Source organism: Anomaloglossus baeobatrachus, chromosome 4 (assembly GCF_048569485.1).
Source record: "Anomaloglossus baeobatrachus isolate aAnoBae1 chromosome 4, aAnoBae1.hap1, whole genome shotgun sequence".
Lineage (NCBI taxonomy): Eukaryota > Metazoa > Chordata > Amphibia > Anura > Aromobatidae > Anomaloglossus > Anomaloglossus baeobatrachus.
The window spans coordinates 611,380,855-611,400,014 of record NC_134356.1 but is presented as its reverse complement, the minus strand read 5'-3'; positions in this window follow the sequence as shown (position 1 = coordinate 611,400,014).

Below are 19,160 nucleotides of genomic sequence, written 5' to 3'. Positions count from 1 at the left end.
TCGTAGCCACAATGAGACAGGCTAGGAAGTCAACGTCTGCTAAGATCTACCACAGGACGTGGAAGATTTTCTTATCTTGGTGCTCTGCACAGAGAGTATCCCCTTGGCCATTTGCATTGCCCACCTTTCTTTCCTTCCTGCAATCGGGGTTGGAAAAGGGCTTGTCGCTCAGTTCCCTTAAAGGGCAAGTCTCGGCACTGTCTGTGTTTTTTCAGAAGCGTCTAGCACGTCTTCCTAAGGTGCGCACGTTCCTACAGGGGGTCTGTCATATTGTGCCCCCGTACAAGCGGCCGTTAGATCCATGGGATCTGAACAGAGTACTTGTTGCTCTGCAAAAGCCGCCCTTCGAGCCTCTAAAGGACGTTTCCTTTTCTCGACTGTCACAGAAAGTGGCGTTTCTTGTCGCGATCACATCGCTTCGGCGAGTGTCTGAGCTGGCAGCCTTGTCATCCAAGGCTCCGTTCCTGGTGTTCCACCAGGACAAGGTAGTGCTGCGCCCCATTCCGGAGTTTCTCCCTAAGGTCGTATCCTCGTTTCATCTTAATCAGGATATATCCTTGCCTTCCTTTTACCCTCATCCGGTTCACCGGTATGAAAAGGACTTACGTTTGCTAGATCTGGTGAGAGCACTCAGAATCTACATCTCCCGAACGGCGCCCATACGCTGTTCCGATGCACTTTTTGTCCTTGTCGCTGGTCCGCGCAAGGGATTGCAGGCTTCTAAAGCCACCCTGGCTCGATGGATCAAAGAACCAATTCTAGAGGCCTACCGCTCTGCGGGGCTTCCGGTTCCTTCAGGGCTAAAAGCCCACTCAACCAGAGCCGTGGGTGCGTCCTGGGCATTACGTCACCAGGCTTCGGCTCAACAGGTGTGCCAGGCAGCAACCTGGTCCAGTCTGCACACTTTCACCAAGCATTATCAGGTGCATACCTATGCTTCGGCGGATGCCAGCTTAGGTAGAAGAGTCCTGCAGGCGGCAGTGACATCCCCGTAGGGGAGGGCTGTTTTTTTGCAGCTCTAACATGAGGTATTTCTTTACCCACCCAGGGACAGCTTTTGGACGTCCCAATCGTCTGGGTCTCCCAATAGAGCGCTGAAGAAGAAGGGAATTTTGTTACTTACCGTAAATTCCTTTTCTTCTAGCTCTTATTGGGAGACCCAGCACCCGCCCTGTTGTCCTTCGGGATTTTTTTGTTGTTTGCGGGTACACATGTTGTTCATGTTGAACGGTTTTTTCAGTTCTCCGATGTTTCTCGGAGTTAATTTGTTTAAACCAGTTATTGGCTTCCTCCTTCTTGCTTTGGCACTAAAACTGGAGTACCCGTGATACCACGGGGGGGTATAGCCAGAAGGGGAGGGGCCTTGCACTTTTTAGTGTAGTGCTTTGTGTGGCCTCCGGAGGGCAGTAGCTATACCCCAATCGTCTGGGTCTCCCAATAAGAGCTAGAAGAAAAGGAATTTACGGTAAGTAACAAAATTCCCTTCTTTCCATGCGCTCCATAATTTCCACTTAGACATCTGTTAAGCAGTTACTATAGAAAGCTTATTCCATATTGTTTTAAAGGGGCTGTCCACTACTATATTTTAATGATACCGGGCTCCTGTTGGCCTTCGTGCCTTCCTCGTTCAATAGAGGATGTCACATGACCTCTGCCTCCAATCAGTGGTCAGTGATGTCACAGTCCAGCATATTCATGAGCTCTGTATAACTGCTAGACCTGCTGCAGAGAAAACATTGATTTTTATCAAAATGACAGCAAACAGCTCAGTAAGTGACTTATCGCTGACATCAGGGTCTCTGTCTCTACATTATGCTGCTCTCAAATGGGGGAGCAAAAACCTGATGACAGAATCCCTTAAAGCGCTTCACAGAGCCCTTTTAGTTTAGAAATCTAGCATGGCGTTGGAGTGAAGCTATGTGCGCACGTGTGCGCTCTGCACCGCACCTAAAAGGTGCGCTTCAGAGCGCAGCTGAAAAGCTCCGTTCTGAAGCGCATGGTGCCGGCAGAGAACGTGCGCGCTGCATGCTACCTCTCCCTATAGACAGCATGCAAACCGCACGGAAGAAGTGACATGTCACTTCTTAGAACGCAGCGATTTGGCAGCAGCCGAATCGCTGCGTTCTAATATGTGCAGGAGCTGTGCGCACGTGGCAATCTCCATAGACTGTGCAGGGGACGCAGGACGCATGCAGTTATGCTGCGGTGCAGAACGCAGCGTAACTGCATGCAATACGCACACGTGCGCACATACCCTTAGCGCCTGCGCATAGCGCTCATCTCCGGCGTCGTGTTTCTGAAGCCTACAGTATTATGATGCATGAGAGGGCGTCGCATGCGCCCTCGCTTTTTCAGATCTGTTGTGACCGCAGAAGCGCGCACGGTCACAACAGGTCTGGAGAACAGCTGATTTTACCCTGATTAGCTACAGCAGACGTCTCCTACGATATCGTCTTCATCAGCTGTTCTCCAGTCCTGTTGTGACCGCGGGAACGCGCGCGGTCACAACAGATCTGAAGAAGCGAGGGCGCATGCGCCCCCCTCACATGCGCCGCCCTCTCATGCACCATAATACTGTGGGCTTCAGAAACATGGCGCCGGAGATGAGCGCTATGCGCAGGCGCTAACTCCGACGCCGTGTAACTGAAGATTAGAAATTCACATATGGCCAGAGGGAGGAACAGGCGGGGGGGGGGATACACGTGCATAACCCGCCCGGACATTAGCAGCGAGGTGCACACGTCAATCAAAAAGTGCATGAATTTTCAAACTTTATAAAGTTGAATTTCACAGCCTAAACGCCCGAGCTGCCCACTAATGGTAAGTACAGCTTGTTCCTGATAGTGCCAGGACTGCACTGGCTGCACCTTATATAGGAAAATGCTGATGTTTGGTTCCCTTTAAAGAAGGCCATTCAACAGTGAGGTTTAGACCAGAGTCACACTTGCGAGTGCCTCGTGTGTAACTCGCGCGAGTCTCTCATTGAAGCATCCGACACTGACTCGCACTCTCCTGACAGGAGCGGGTCGGTTGCATGTATGTCTATGCAGCTAAGATGCTCCTGTCCTGAGAGTGAGTGTCCATGCCGGGTGATTCAATGAGAGACTTGCGCGAGTTACACACGAGGCACTCGCAAGTGTGACTCTGGCCAAAAAGAACTGCTCCCCCTCATTGATCAATAGTGTGATTACAAGTGGGAGTGGAGCAGAGCTGTGTGTCATGACAAATTTCTTGCAACTTATAGTTCATGGCATTCTGTGGTGGTGGGGGGGGAGGAGTAGAGCAGACATGACAGTGCTGTAAAAGGAGAGCTGCAAGACATGTTTGTAATGACACACAGCTCTGCTTTACTTCTTTCCCCAACTTGTAACGACAGTAGTGAGACCAGTGAGGAAAGCAGGACTGTGCGTCTTTACATGTCTCACACAGAGAAAGCTGAGTGACATTTTCTGGAGCATGTTTTTCTTTTGTTTGTTGATTGGTCAACATCATGCACTAGAAGAAGTAATCCCCCTCCAGCGAAGAATCTCGTAACAGCCCCTTGGTCTTTGTGAAAATTAGAGTCTAAATTTTACAAATGAATGTCTCACCAACGGAGATGAGTGGTCCTTATTTAATTTCCATGTTTTACTCAGCTCTGCAGCCACTTCTCTATACCATTGCCAGCTTAACATGCTCAAACGTGGGACAGATCCTCTGCAAGAGCATGGTCTATTTTATCAGCACGTGGCTGGGGTTGTGACACTTAGGTTGGTGCCAGTCCAATGCTGAGAAGTGTTTGACCATTAACTAATCTTATTAATGAAAACAATTAGAACAGGGAAAGGAATATAGAGAAAATGAAGGGCAGAATGGGAAACTTGTACCATTCTTGACCAACATACCATTCATTCCACATGAGGTTGATGTGCATCGTACTTGGCTTTTTTCTCTGATGCCTCATTGGGGACACAGGACCATGGGTGTTATGCTGCCTATCCATAGGAGGACACTAAGTAGATGCAAAAGCATAGCTCCTCCTCTGCAATATACACTCCCTGGCCGGGCCAGGCAACCTCAGTTTTAGCTTAGTGTCTGTAGGAGGCACTTCCTTTCAAGGTTTGCTATTTTTTGAGGGCGACTGTTTCCTTTTGGGACCGATCTCCCACTGCCATCAACGGGCGGGAACGTGAAGTGTTGCCTACACGTACCCACTCCCGCGACGCTGGATCCTGGGCTGGACGACGGGTTCCATAGACACCGATTTTCCAAAGCCCAGGGCAGAGGCAAAATTCCTCAGCCTCTTTTTGCAGGCTCTGAGTTGAATATGGCACCGTTGTAACCGGATACAGCAAGCTGACTCTGCTATTGTCACTGCCTGGATTGAAGCAGTGTTTAAGGTGAGATCCCCCCTGACTGGTTTCCTAGACAAAGGGAGAAAAGGCTGTGCAGGAAAGGCTCCCAGGGCTGAATATTCAGTATTTATTATGAGAAAGTGCCTGGCTAATGCAAGGAAGAGAGCCCCAGGAATCCTGAACACACAGTGTTAACTTTTCCCTAGCTTGCTGGCTGGAGGAGGGGGGAAGTCCCTCCTGTTTGCAAACTCCTGCACAGATAATTTCCCGGTGGCAGGGGGGAGGGGGTGGCTAGAGAATCACAGAGCTCAGGGACTCACCTGTTTATTATCTGCTCTGTTTATTTGATCTAGCAGAAAAGCTGGCTGATAACCACCGGTGACACGCTGGGTGCCGACTAGAGGGAGAGGGAGGAAAACTATCAAAAGCTCCTTTCACGCAGTTTTTTTTTACTGCCCACAGCAGGGGGGGGGGGCACACTGACTACTTCTTCGCGCTCTTTTAGCGCTAAGCCCCGCCCCCCCAGGAAAGCTTGGGAAGATCTCCAGCCATCGGCTGATTCTGGTAAGGTGCTGCTCACTGTAGCTCTGCTGAGCATTGCTCCCCCTCCTAGCATACTCCTATCAGTAACATGCAGAATTCAAAAGGCACTAAGAGGGCTAAGGCTCACATAGTCTATTATTCAGCCTGCATTGCCTGCCACATTGAGCTACCACATAAACACACCTCTTCTCTCTGTGAGTCCTGTGCCCCTATAGCCCTCCAAGACCCCCCTGCCACCACCGCCGCAACAGTCACCCAGAGCCTAGGGCTTCCAGCCCACCGGAATGGGCACAGTTTCTGCCCCAATCCATGGAAAAACTGTCACAGAACCTGATGCTGGCTATGCAATGTCGTCCTCCACACCCTTCTGGGTCCCTGGACGGAACGCAGCCTGAGGATACCCTTATGGAGGATCCTTCTGAGGTAATCCGGGCACATAGTTCACCGGTTGCAAGGATCAGGAAAAGGGCACACGGCCGGGTGTCTCCAGCGGGCTCTCCCTCGGGAGCACACAGGGCAGGTTCTCCCACACGTTCCACGGCTTCTGAAGAGCTTGAGGAGGGAGAATGCTGTTTGTACCAGGAGGATTCCTTGGTTTCAGCCTCCCCAGATGATCAAACTGCAATAGACTCCCTTATAGCAGCAATCAACCAAACTCTGCATGTGGAGGATCCCCCATCCACTACCACTGACCATGCGGTCTCCTTTAAGAGGGCAAGGAAACCCCAAAAGGTTTTCGCTGATCACCCTGAGTTTCAGGATATCCTCACAAAGCAAAGGGAGAAGCCTGACAGGCGCTTCGGTAACCGAAAACTCATGGAGTCCCGGTACCCTTTTGCCTCACCTGCCCCTAAGGGCTGGGCCGATCCGCCCCCGGTCTCCCGCCTTACCATAAAGACGCTCCTGTCTTTACCCGATGGTTCCTCCATCAAGGACCCGACAGACAGACAGGTGAAGCACCTCTCCCGCTCTACTTTTGAGGCTGCAGGTTCCTCCCTGTCGCCCTCCTTTGCCTCTGTGTGGGTCGCAAAGGCGATCTCGGTCTGGACAGAATCCCTTAACACTTTGCTTGAGGAATCCCAGTTCACGCATACCTTCACAGAGGTAACAGCTCAAATTGCCGCTGCAGCGGAGTACCTCATGCAGGCCTCCATGGACGCTGCTACCTGCGCAGCGTTTGCCACCTCAAATACCATAGCCACCCGTAGAGCTCTCTGGCTCCGACAATGGCGAGCGGAGTCTGCCTCCAAGAAGTCTCTCACGGGCCTCCCCTTTTTTCCAGACCGATTGTTTGGCGAACGTCTGGACAAGATCATTTCTGACGCCACGGGAGGAAAGAGTACCTCCCTCCCCCAGCTGAAGTCCAGAACGTCCTTCACCAGACGTCCACAGTCCTCGTTCCGCTACTTTCGGAAATCATTTGGTTGGTCGACACCCCGTGCTGTCCACGCCACCAGCCGCGGACTACGCAGGGACAGACCTTCTCAGCTCTCCCCGAAACCTACTTAGTCATGGCAGCCTAGACCGAAACAGTCCAGGTCTAGGGAGACTCGGCCACGACGTTTTCCCCCCTCATGACTCCTTCGGCACCCCGGAAGACACACTCATTGTAGGAGGTCGACTGCGGCTCTTCCAACACATCTGGGCTGCCGCCTCAGACCGACAAATGGGTGCGAGACCTTGTGTCTTCCGGTTACCACATAGAATTTCGGACCCGACCCCCGAGTCGGTTCTAATAGGAGGAGTGATAATACCTGTCCCAGATGACGAGAAGTTCGGGGGTTTTTATTCCAACCTCTTTGTGGTCCACAAAAAGGATGGGTCAGTTCGACCCATCCTGGACCTCAAACACCTAAACAAGCATGTGCACGTACGGAGATTCAGAATGGAGTCCCTAAGGTCCATTATTGCATCCATGGTCGAAGGGGAATTCCTCGCATCCATAGACATCAAGGACGCGTACCTGCACATACCCATCGCCCCAGATCACCAAAAGTTCCTCCGCTTTGCAATTCAGGACTCCCACTTTCAATTCGTAGCTCTACCCTTTAGCCTTGCCACCGCACCAACGGTCTTCACCAAAGTCATGGCGGCCGCCATGAGCATCCTTCATGCCAGGGGAGTGGTCGTTCTCCCTTACTTGGACGACCTCCTCATCAAGGCCCCCTCCTTCCGCGACTGCTCAACCAGCGTACAGATCACTGTGGACACCCTATCCCGCTTAGGGTGGCTAGTGAATCTGGACAAATCATCCCCGGTCCCATCACGATCCATCACCTTCCTGGGCATGTCCCTGGACACCCATCGGGGCTTGATCCTTCTCCCTCAGAACAAGGCGATCGCTCTTCAACGAGCGGTACGCTGCCTTCTACGTCCTCCGTCTTGCTCCATTCGATTCAGCATGAAAGTGCTCGGCAGGATGGTGGCGGCTATGGAAGCAGTACCCTTTGCTCAACTGCACCTCCGCCCACTGCAGCTAGCCCTTCTAGCGGCCTGGGACAAGAGCCCCTTCTCCCTGGACAGACATCTTCACCTGACGCCTTCAGTCAGGTACGCACTCCGCTGGTGGCTTCGGTCCTCATCCCTATCGAAGGGGAGATCTTTTCTGCCAGTGAACTGGCTGGTCCTGACCACGGGTGCCAGCCTCCTAGGATGGGGAGCAGTGTACCGGCACCACATTGCTCAAGGACGTTGGACGCCCCAGGAGTCTTCCCTACCCATAAACATCCTGGAACTCTGCGCGATCTTCCTCGCGCTCAGAGCGTTCTGCCCTCTGCTAGTGGGTCGTCAGATTCGAGTTCAATCGGACAATGCAACAGCTGTAGCCTATATCAATCGGCAGGGGGGCACCCGCAGCAAAGCGGCTTATCTCGAGGCCCACAAGATTCTCAGCTGGGCCGAATCGACGGGATCAGTGATATCAGCGGTACACATACCGGGGGTAGAGAACTGGGCAGCAGACTTTCTAAGTCGCCAAGGCCTGGCCGCCGGAGAATGGTCTCTTCACCCAGATGTGTTTCTACACATCTGCACTCGCTGGGGCACACCAGACGTGAACCTAATGGCCTCAAGGTTGAATGCAAAGGTACCCGCGTTCATAGCCAGGTCACGCGACCCGCAGTCCATCGGCACGGATGCTCTAGTCTGCTCCTGGCACCACTTCCGCCTGCCTTACATATTTCCACCTCTACCCCTGCTGCCGCGTGTGATCAGGAAGATCAAGGCAGAGGGAGTCCCGGTGATACTGATAGCACCGGACTGGCCCAGGCGCGCCTGGTGCGCCGAATTAGTACAAATGCTCACAGACGCACCGTGGCGCCTTCCAGACATCCCAGACTTACTGACCCAAGGGCCCATTTCCCATCAGAACTCCAGAGCCCTGAAGCTGACGGCATGGCCATTGAGACCTGGGTATTAACAAGAGCGGGATTCTCCCCTGCAGTTATTTCCACCATGATCAGCGCCCGAAAGCCTGCTTCATCCCGCATTTACCACCGTACGTGGAAAATCTTCCTTTCATGGTGCAGAGAAACTAACGTCCAGCCTATGCCTCTGGCCATCCCCAGAATTCTTGACTTTCTACAGTCTGGCTTGCAAGCGGGGTTGGCTCTCAGTTCCCTTAAAGGGCAGGTCTCAGCGCTCTCAATCTTCTACCAATGCCGCCTGGCTCAAAAACCCGCAAGTCAAGACCTTCCTCCAGGGCGTTTCCCATCTAGTTTCCCTGTACAAACGGCCGCTGGACCCATGGGACCTCAACCTCGTTCTGGACGGTCTCCAGAGGTCTCCCTTTGAACCCCTCAAGGAATCCTCCCTTGCTCTTCTGTCCTGGAAGGTAACATTCCTGGTGGCAATTACGTCCATCAGACGAGTTTCGGAGCTAGCAGCACTCTCTTGCCACAAGCCTTTCCTGATCTTTCACCAGGACAAGGTGGTTCTGCGCCCCCTTCCGGATTTCCTTCCAAAGGTTCTTACTCCGTTTCATTTGAACGAGGACATTGTTCTGCCTTCATTTTGTCCACACCCAGTTCATAGGGTGGAAAGGTCTCTGCATTCGTTAGACCTCGTCAGAGCTCTCAGATATTACATATCCAGGACAGCCCCCTTTAGGAAACCAGACTCCTTGTTCGTCATTCCTGAGGGGCCTAAGAAGGGACAGGCAGCTTCAAAGGCGACTCTGGCTCGCTGGATTCGCTCTGCGATCCAGGAAGTCTACCGCCTGCAACTCAAGCCCATTTATGTTTCCCACCCATGGACTGCTTTAGGACGTCCCATGGTCCTGTGTCCCCCAATGAGGCGTCAGAGAAAAACAGATTTTTGTGTACTCACCGTAAAATCGTTTTCTCTTAGCCATCATTGGGGGACACAGCACCCACCCTGTTGCCCTGTAGGGCCTTGGTTCTCTCAGTACCTTATTTGGTTTTGACTCTACTTTTCTCATGTTCCTCTGTTGAGAAGTTTTTTACTGCTTTTTTCTCCTACTGCTTGTGTACTAAAACAGAGACTGCATGGCCCGGCCAGGGGGTGTATACTCTATACTATACTGCAGAGGAGGAGCTATGCTTTTGCATCTACTTAGTGTCCTCCTATGGATAGGCAGCATAACACCCATGGTCCTGTGTCCCCCAATGATGGCTAAGAGAAAATGATTTTACAGTGAGTACACAAAAATCCGTTTTTTTTCTTTCAACTCCTTAGGCGCATTTAACACATCCGGCATTTCACCGGATTGCCAGATCCGGCACACTCCAGTACAATCTACTACATTACAATGGCAGCGCTGCAACCTCCGGTCACATGCTGTCATGTGACCGGAGCTTGCCGCGATACCATTGTACAGTATTTACACTGTACTGGAGTGTGCTGGATGTGTGAAAGGGGCTTTAGGCCCCTTTCACAGTTTTTTGCCATCAGTCACAATCCGTTGAATTTTGAGAGAAAAAAAATGGATCCGGCGACTGATGCAGATGGCATCATGTTTCATCCATCGTTCGACTAATCAGTTGAAAAATGTTTGTCCGTCGGACGGAGACTATGTCCACAGTAACTTTTTTGTGTACGTCGAAAAAACGGACCGACGGATCCGTCGACGTCCGTCGTTTCTTAGAATGGAAGCCTATGGGTGCAGGATCCGTCAAATGATGGAATCCGGCAATGGATCAATTTTTTTTTTAACTGAGCTCGCTCAGATGGGGTGTAAAAACACTGTTGGGCTGAAAAATAACTGATGCGATGAATCTGTTTTTTCGAAGGATGCGTCGTATCAGTTTTTCCACAATCTGAGATGGATCCGTCGAGCTAACAGATTGTGACTGATGGCAAAAATATGATGTGTGAAAGGGGCCTTAGAGAATGAATTGAGCAGCGGTCGAGCAACCTCCATCTTGTAACAGGAATATAATTTCCCTGTCCTGACAATTGTTACGACTACGAACGCTCAGAGCCTCACCAATCTACAAGTTATCTCCTTTGTGGATAGGTGACACCTTGTTCTCAATGGGCAACACCTTTAATTTTAGAGAAAGAATAGTACTTTGAGACATGGGCTATAATTAGCTTGACTACCAGGAATAATTATCTAAGGACAAAAAAAACTGTCTGATTAAATTGTCTGACAATTAAATAATAAATAATAATAATTAAATTAATTTAATTTATTATTAAATATAATTTAATTATTTTATTATATAATTGTATTATTTTATAATTATTTTATATAATTTAATTTTATTTTAATATTATTTAATTTAATTATAATTTTTAATTAAATAAACTGTGACAATAAAAACTGTCTGATTAATTGAGGACAGAATTTTAGGAATGTCATGTTTTATAATGGAGAATATCCATGAGTAAGTCCTAGTCCGCAACCTCCCTCCCCTCGGGCTGGATGTGGAGCATGTTCCCATCTGTTGACTTGTGAGAATCTTGATGTATTTATGCAGTTTTTAAAATGCATCCAAAATTTATAAAAAAAAATAAAAAAATGAAAAACTGCAAAATATGTTCACCAGAGTTCTGGTGTAAAACTGTTTCAAGTGTAGGAAAAGATTTGCGCAACTCGTAACTTTTGTCCTGGATAACTCAACCAAATTTTTGGAAAGTCAATAGGGTGGAGCTTATGCACATAGGGGCGTGGCTAAGCAGACCAAGAAATTCATCATTTACTCCACAATTGGAGTAAAGTACAGTGGAAATGTAATCCATTCTCTCACTGGAGTACATTTCCTGTGATTGCACACAACAGCAGAAAGATGCGCCAGATTCATTGAGGCACACGCACATATACAACCTCAGGCTTAATAAATCGGGGCTGCAGTCTTTAACACCCCACACATCGATCCAATCTGTACATACAACAGGGCTCAGGAGTAAACTTCACTTTGGCCCAGTTTGTTGTAAAAAAAAGATATACACTTTATTTACCCCCTCCATCTCTGATGCTTCTCCAGTGATTACTAAAGCCAATAACAGAGCTCTGATAATGGTCGAGCCACTGAGCTCAATGATGGGCTGCAGCAGTGTCAATGTGACATCATTGCTGCAGCAAACAGAGATAGGGAAATGCCAGAGACATTGGGTCCGGAGAGGGTAAGTAAAGTGTGACTTGTTTTTTTTTGTTTTTTTATACAAATCAAGTGTGGGTTCCCCTTTAGAGACAATATATTGTTAATATACAGGGTAGGCCATAAGTATGGACACACAGATTTAAAAAAAAAAAAAAAAAAAAAAAAAAGTTGAGTTCAAAGCGGCAGCTTTGCAGATGGCCACCATGGGCGTCACCCGGCCTCAAGTGTTTTGTGCCCCCCCACCCACCCCCCCAATGTACTAATATGACACAAACGGTAAGGTGATATCAACAACCACTTACATTTTAATCAGGGTGTATCCATACTTATGGCCCACCCTGTACGTGGCTATTTTGTCCTGAAGTAGCATGTTAGCTCCAAAATGCGTAGAACAAAATATGAATCCATCCAGCAGCATGGCTTCTCTTCCACTGATTGATGTTTTACACTGTACATGGGGCAGAAATATTCCAATCTGGTATGGGTGGGGTTATACAGAGCTCAACATTCAGAAAACTGAGATATGCAGCAGATAAGCATCGAATTTTATCAAAATGACAGCAAACAGCGCAGTAAGTGACACATGGCTGGAATCTGGGTCTCTGCCCCTACATTATCTGCTCTCGGATGGGGTAGCAAAAACCTGGTGACAGATTCCATTTAAATAACAGGCAGCTTTGCCCGGAAGAAAAAAAAAAAAAAAAAAAGATTATATATATATATATATATATATATATTAATATATAAAGCTGAATGTATGTCTGCTAAAGGAATCCGCACCGTCGCCTTTACAATCACGAAATTTTGTACAGACTCCTCATGTGACTCGGGGAACGTCATAGATTATGTTTGGATGGGAAAATTTAACCCCGTGCTTTATAGTTAGTCTCCAAAATCCTGCCTCCATTAATCTGAATGGAGGTGGGAGATACGGACTATTAATAGCAACTGTCAGTGGTTGCTATAGGAACAAAATTAACTGTTAGTATAAGAAGCTTATGTGTGAGATAAGATGTCAGTGGTGAGACAGATAGAGAGAGACAGACACAGACAGACAGGGAAACTGATACAGAGACAGACAAACACTCGAAGAGAGATAGTTACTATCCTGGACCAGCGTGCGTGTGTATATATATATATATATATATATATATATATATATATATATAAATTATAATATATATAGTACCACCCGGCTTCGCCCGGGTTAATAACTGCTGTTAACAAAATAGAATGTATTAACAAATTTATTCTGCACACAAAAACCACAAAACAAATAGAAATGTAATTATTAAAAGGCAAAAACTAAGCTAATAGAAGCATTTCACAGCATATATTTCAACACCACAGATATTCCACACAGATTTAACTAAATTGGCCAAGTAATGTGCTCGGTCTGTCTCTTTCCAGGTCTGCCTCTTTCTCTATCCGTCTCCCCACCGACATCTTATTACCTCACATATAAGCTTCTTATTCTATGAATGTCTTTTGTTCCTATAGCAACCAATCACAGCTCCTACTAATAACCTGTAGTTCCAGGCTCCATTTACTTTAATGGAGGCATGTTTTTTTGGAGCGTAACTGTAAAACGCGGGGTTAAATTTTCCTGTCAAAACATAGTCTACGACGTTACCTGGGTTACATGAGGTGTTTGTGCAAAATTTCGTGATTGTAAATGCGACGGTGCGGAAACACTTTTTTCGTTTCACTTTTTCCCCATTATGTAGACAGGGACAAAATTGATTGGTAAATTGGAACGCGCGGAATTAAAATTTCACCTCACAACTTAGCCTATGACGCTCTCGGGGTCCAGACGTGTGAGTGTGCAAAATTTTGTGGCTGTATCTGCGACGGTGCAAATGCCAACCCCTGACACAGACACAGCTTTATATATTAGATGACACTATAGTTATTTATTTCTATCATTAACAGAATACAAAGTGAATGAACAAAAGAGAAATCAAAGTCAAATTATTTGGAGTGTCCGCTCTTTGCCTTCAAAACAGCATCAACTCTTCTAGGCCCACTTGCAGTCAGGGATTTTGTAGGATAGTCAGCTGTACTTGTAACAAATTCTATCTATAATGATGATTATCTTCACATTGGGGGTGAAATACAGTCATTAACGGAAATAAAAACAGCTGGAGGCTTAAAACTGGATCAGGAATAGCCAAACTGCTACAAAGGTGAGGTGGTGGAAGACCGTTGCAGGTCACAGGTCATAGGTCATACACCCTGGAAAGACTAAAAGCAGTAACAAGACACAAGGTAGTCATACTGCATCAGCAAAGTCTCTCCCAGTCAAGGATTTCAAAGTTTTTAAGATGTGCTATTCAAGATCTTTAGAAGAAACACAAAAGAAATGGTCAACATCGCGGACTGTAGACACAGAGGTCGGCCAAACAAACTTGATGAACTACGCATCATACCCATTTCCCTTCTAAATCAGAAGATGTCCAGCAGTGCCATCAGCGCTAATCTGGCAGCAACCAGAGGAACCAGCTACACCCATCTAATGTTTGGAAAACTCTGTCCAGAAGTGTTGTTTATGGAAGAATTGCGGTAAAATCCATACCTTCAATATGCAAGCAAGGTGAAGTTACTCAATTATGCATGAAAACATTAGATCTGGGGTCCAGAAAAATGGCAGCAGATGTTCTGGACAGATGCATCAAAATGGGAAATATCTGACGGTAACAAGGTAGTTTGTGCACAGAAGCGCTACAATATAGAGTCAACAGTAAAAATGGTGGTAGCTCCTTGCAAATTTGGGGCTGCTTTTTAGCAAATTGAGTTGGGCATTTGGCCAGGATTATGTTGAGAAATATAGGCAGATACTTATGTATGATGCAATACCATCAGGGCGATGTCTGATCAACTACAAATTTATTCTGTAGCAGGACACCGGCCCCAAACATACAGCCAGTCATTAAGAACCATCGTCAGGTGTAAAGAAGAACCAGGCATCCTGAAAGTGATGCATTGACCCCACAGAGCTTGATCACATCATCATCAGGTCTGTCTGAGATTACATGGGGAGACAGAAGGATTTGCACAAATCTACCTCCTCTGAAGATTCCAAGAGGTTTGGAACAATCTCACTGCAGCGTTCCTTTAAAGTAGTTTGCAAGTATCTAGTAGAATGGATGCTGTTTTTAAGGGTGGGCACACCAAATATTGATTTTTAGATTTTTCTAGTGATCATTCACTTTGCATTTTAATTAAAAATGAACTGTTAACACTCCTGTTTTTACTTGTACAGTATTTTTACTTTGTAAAAGTTTTAGGTAGATGCCTGGATACTGCACAGTACTGTAGGTGCGAGGATTAGATATATGCATAGAGTCCACTAGACAATGATATGGGTATTTGCATCAGTGATGTACACTATATCGGAGTATCATATGTATCTGGATCACAGTGGTGACATCAGACACAAACAGTTCATTCTCCAATAAAAAGTACACATGTCAACCCAACAAACCCAGTCACACAGTCAAAAAATTAGTAAAATAGAGATAGTCCAGCTCACCACATGCTTTGGCGCTTAATCCTCTAATGCCATGGAAGTGTGAGATCCAGCTGCTGCTGTTAGAGTGTATATCAGCAAGTGAAGGAAAGGAACCAGCTTCCGGGAAAATTTCAATAAAATCTGCTTCTTTATTGGATTCTTTAAAAAACGTATAAAATAGTGGATCTCAAGAAAAAGACAGGAGTCACAACCAGCACTGGACACCAGACGTGTTTCGATCAAGAGCTGGTCTTAAGCTGGTTCCTTTCCTTCACTTGCAGTCAACAAAATAGAACAATCTCACCAGTCTTGAGAAGTCAAAAGGGGTAGAGTCATCTGTTCTGGGTCCCAGATTCAGGCTTTATCCAAATGTTTGGGTGCTGACCCTATCAAAGCTTAAAGGGAACCTGTCACCACGTTTTCGGCCTATAAGCTGCGGCCACCACCACCGGGCTCTTATATATAGCATGTTAGAATGCTGTATATAAGAGCCCAGGCCGGGGGCATAACATAAAAAACACTTTATAATACTTCACAATCGCAGGCCTAATGGGACTCTGTTGTCTGGTGCTGGCGCCTCATCTTTTGGCCATCTTCGTCCTCTTTCTGAAGCCTGGGTGCATGACGCGGCTACGTCATGCACACTCGCCGGTCCTGCGCAGGTGCACAACAATACTTTGATCTGCCCTGCTCAGGGCAGATCAAAGTGCACCTGCTCAGGACCCGAATGCCGGCGAGTGTATATGACGTTGAACCAGTTATGCACTGCGGCTAGAGAAGGACGACAAAGATGGCCGAAAGAGGAGGCACTGGCGCAGGACAACGGAGACGCCCATTAGGCCCACCGCACGATTGTTAAGTATTATAAAGTGATTTTTATGTTATACCCCCGGCCTGGGCTCTTATTTACAGCATGTTAGAATGCTGTATATAAGACCCGGTGGTGGTGGCCGCAGCTTATAGGCCAAAAAAGTGGTGACAGGTTCCCTTTAAAATCTGACGCCTAGACATACATGACTCCCACCCTTACAAAGGCAGTCCACAGCTGGCCCTCAAGCCTGTACACCCAGTTAGCTCCCAATGTGTTTCCTCAGTCAGGATTCAGCAGGGGAACTGCTAAGTGGATATAGGGAAAATCAAGGCGTCCTCCATCTATGGACCACGGTATCTTTTCCTACTACCTTTAATTTTCTTTCAGAATCAACATTTTCTATGGCTGTCAGTCACTGCCAGGGGTGCGGTTTTAGCTGCCACTAACTATACACTGAGCAGTGACTGAACCCACCCTGGTACCACCCCTATGACTGAAAGCCGAATGCAGGCAGGAGGAATAAAGTTTAGTTCCTCTCATGAGCAGGGATTTAAGTGTCAGGATTATATAAAATCAACATGAAAGTACAATGAAGTTAACACTAGAACTACTGGACTTGTGACACCTATATAGAAATACATGGTGCAAAGTAGTCAAAATGACTACCTCAGTAGTTCTAGTGTTAAAGAAGTAAAAGCCAAACCGTGGTGAGTGTTTCCCATGACACAACATGGTGTAGACGGTAGAAGGAAGGCATGATGGCTTCAAAACTATATGGTGTTTCAAAAGGTGAAGACTACAAATAAAAATACATAGTGTTTAATTGAAACATAGTGGTGGCCATGTCATTATGTGTGCCTGCATGAGTGCTGCTTAATTGATGGTATCATTAATTCACAGATGTACTGCTCTATATTGAAAGAGATGCTACAATCACTCTGTGCCCTTTTCCAACATAGAAATTGAAACTCAATTTTGTAAAATTTGGAAAAATTGTTCTTGTGGTCAGGTGAGATTACCAATTAAAATCTTAATTTTAAAAGAAGGTGCACTCATTTATGCTGAGCACTAATTTTATATATTATACATACATACATACATACACACACACAAACACACATGTACGTACGTAGGTAGGTACGTAGGTAGGTACGGAAAGTATTCAGACTCCTTTTAAATTTTTCACTTTGTTTCATTGCAGCCATTTGGTAAATTCAAAAAAGTCCATTTTTTTTCCATTAACGCACACTCTGCACCCCATCCCCCATCTTGACAGAGGAAAAACCCAGAAATGTAGATATTTTTGAAAATTTATTAAACAAGAAAAACTGAAATATCACATGGTCATAAGTATTCAGACCCTTTGCTCAGTATTGAGTAGAAGCCTCCTTTTGAGCTAGTACAGCCATGAGTCTTCTTGGGAATGATGCAACAAGTTTTTCACACCTGGATTTGGGGATTGTCTGCCATTCTTCCTTGCAGATCCTCTCAGTTCCGTCAGGTTGGATGGTGAACAGACATTTTCAGGTCTCTCCAAAGATGCTCATTTGGGTTTAGGTCAGGGCTCTGGCTGGGCCAGACAATGGTCACAAAGGTGTTCTGAAGCCACGCCTTTGTTATTTTAGCTGTGTGCTTAGGGTCATTGTCTTGTTGGAAGGTGAACCTTCGGCCAAGTCTAAGGTCCAGAGCACTCTGCAAGAGGTTTTCTTCCAGGATATCGCTGTACTTGGCCGCATTACTCTTTCCTTCAATTGCAACTAGTCACCCTGTCCCTGCAGCTGCAAAACACCCCCGTAGCATGATGCTGCCACCAACATGTTTCACTGTTGGGATTGAATTGGGTAGGTGAGGAGCAGTGCCTGGTTTTTTCCAAACATACCACTTAGAATTATCACCAAAAAGTTCTATCTTCGTCTCATCAGACCAGAGAATCTTATTTCTTATAGTTTGGGAATTCGTCATGTGTGTTGTTTGCAAACTCTATGCAGGCTTTCATGTCTTGCACTGAGGAGAGAGACTTCCGTCAGGCAACTCTGCCATAAAGGCCCGACTGGTGGAGGGCTGCAGTGATAGTTGACTCTGTGGAACTTTCTTCCATCTCCCTACTGCATGTCTGGAGCTCAGCCACAGTGATCTTGGGGTTCTTCTTTACCTCTCTCACCATGGCTCTTCTCTCATGATTTCGCAGTTTGGCTGGATGGCCAAGTCTAGGAAGAGTTCTGGTGGTCCCAAACTTCTTCCATTTAAGGATTATGGAGGCCACAGTGCTCTGAGGAACCTTGAGTACTGCAGAATTTCTTTTGTAACCTTGGCCAGATCTAGGCCTTGCCACAATTCTGTCTCTGAGCTCCTTGGGCAGTTCCTTTGACCTCATGATTCTCATTTGGCCTGACATGCACTGTGAGGTTTTAGGCCGGTGTCACACTTGCGGTTGCCTCGCATGTATCCCACGCGAGTCTCGTGGTGCATCACCCGGCACGGACTCTCACTCATCACAGGAGCGAGTCGGTTGCATGCATCTCTATGCAGCTGAGACGCTCCTGTGAGGAGAATCAGAGTCTGTGACGGGTGATGCACCGCGAGACAATCGCAAGTGTGACACCGGCCTTATATAGACATGACTTGATTTGGAAAGCCACACACCTATCATTTTAATTAAACACAGCTGGACTCCAATCAAGGAATAGAACCATCTCTAGGAGGATCATAAGAAAATGGACAGCTTGTGACCTAAATATGAGTGTCTGAGCAAAGGGTCTGAATACTTATGACTATTTGATATTTGTTTTTTTTGTTTAATAAACTTGCTCAAATTCTACATTTTTGTCAAGATGTGGTGCAGAGTGTACATTAATGAGGAAAAAAATAATGAACTGTGAATTTACGAGATGGCTGTAATGAAACAGAGTGAAAAATTTAAAAGGGGTCTGAATACTTTTTTTTTTTTTTTTTCTTTACACACACACTCCTAGATAAGTATATGAAATTTAGCTAAAATGAATGTGACTAATGGGGAACAACAGAAGGAACCAGACCCACGGTTCCTACTTTCTATAAGACTGCACCGTCACCAGGTCACTATATGGCAGTTATCTGTATTAGAATACACTGACAACAAGTATATTCTGTAACAGCTTCTTGGTGAGGATCCAGTAGACAAAAGCATGTAATATTTTCCAACATTTTTTACATACTTTGCCCATACAGTAGTCTACATGGATATGCGGTCATAATCATGGTCTCCATACTAGTCATCCCTAAGAGCAGCACCTGTACTAAAAGCTTAGAAGGCATTTACTTAAAATAAAAAAAAGCTAGTAGTGGTGTTTTAGCACTAGAGTGGGGCTTTTAATGTAAGTCCCCTGCAACCTGTCTTGGGCTAAGTGCCCATGGGA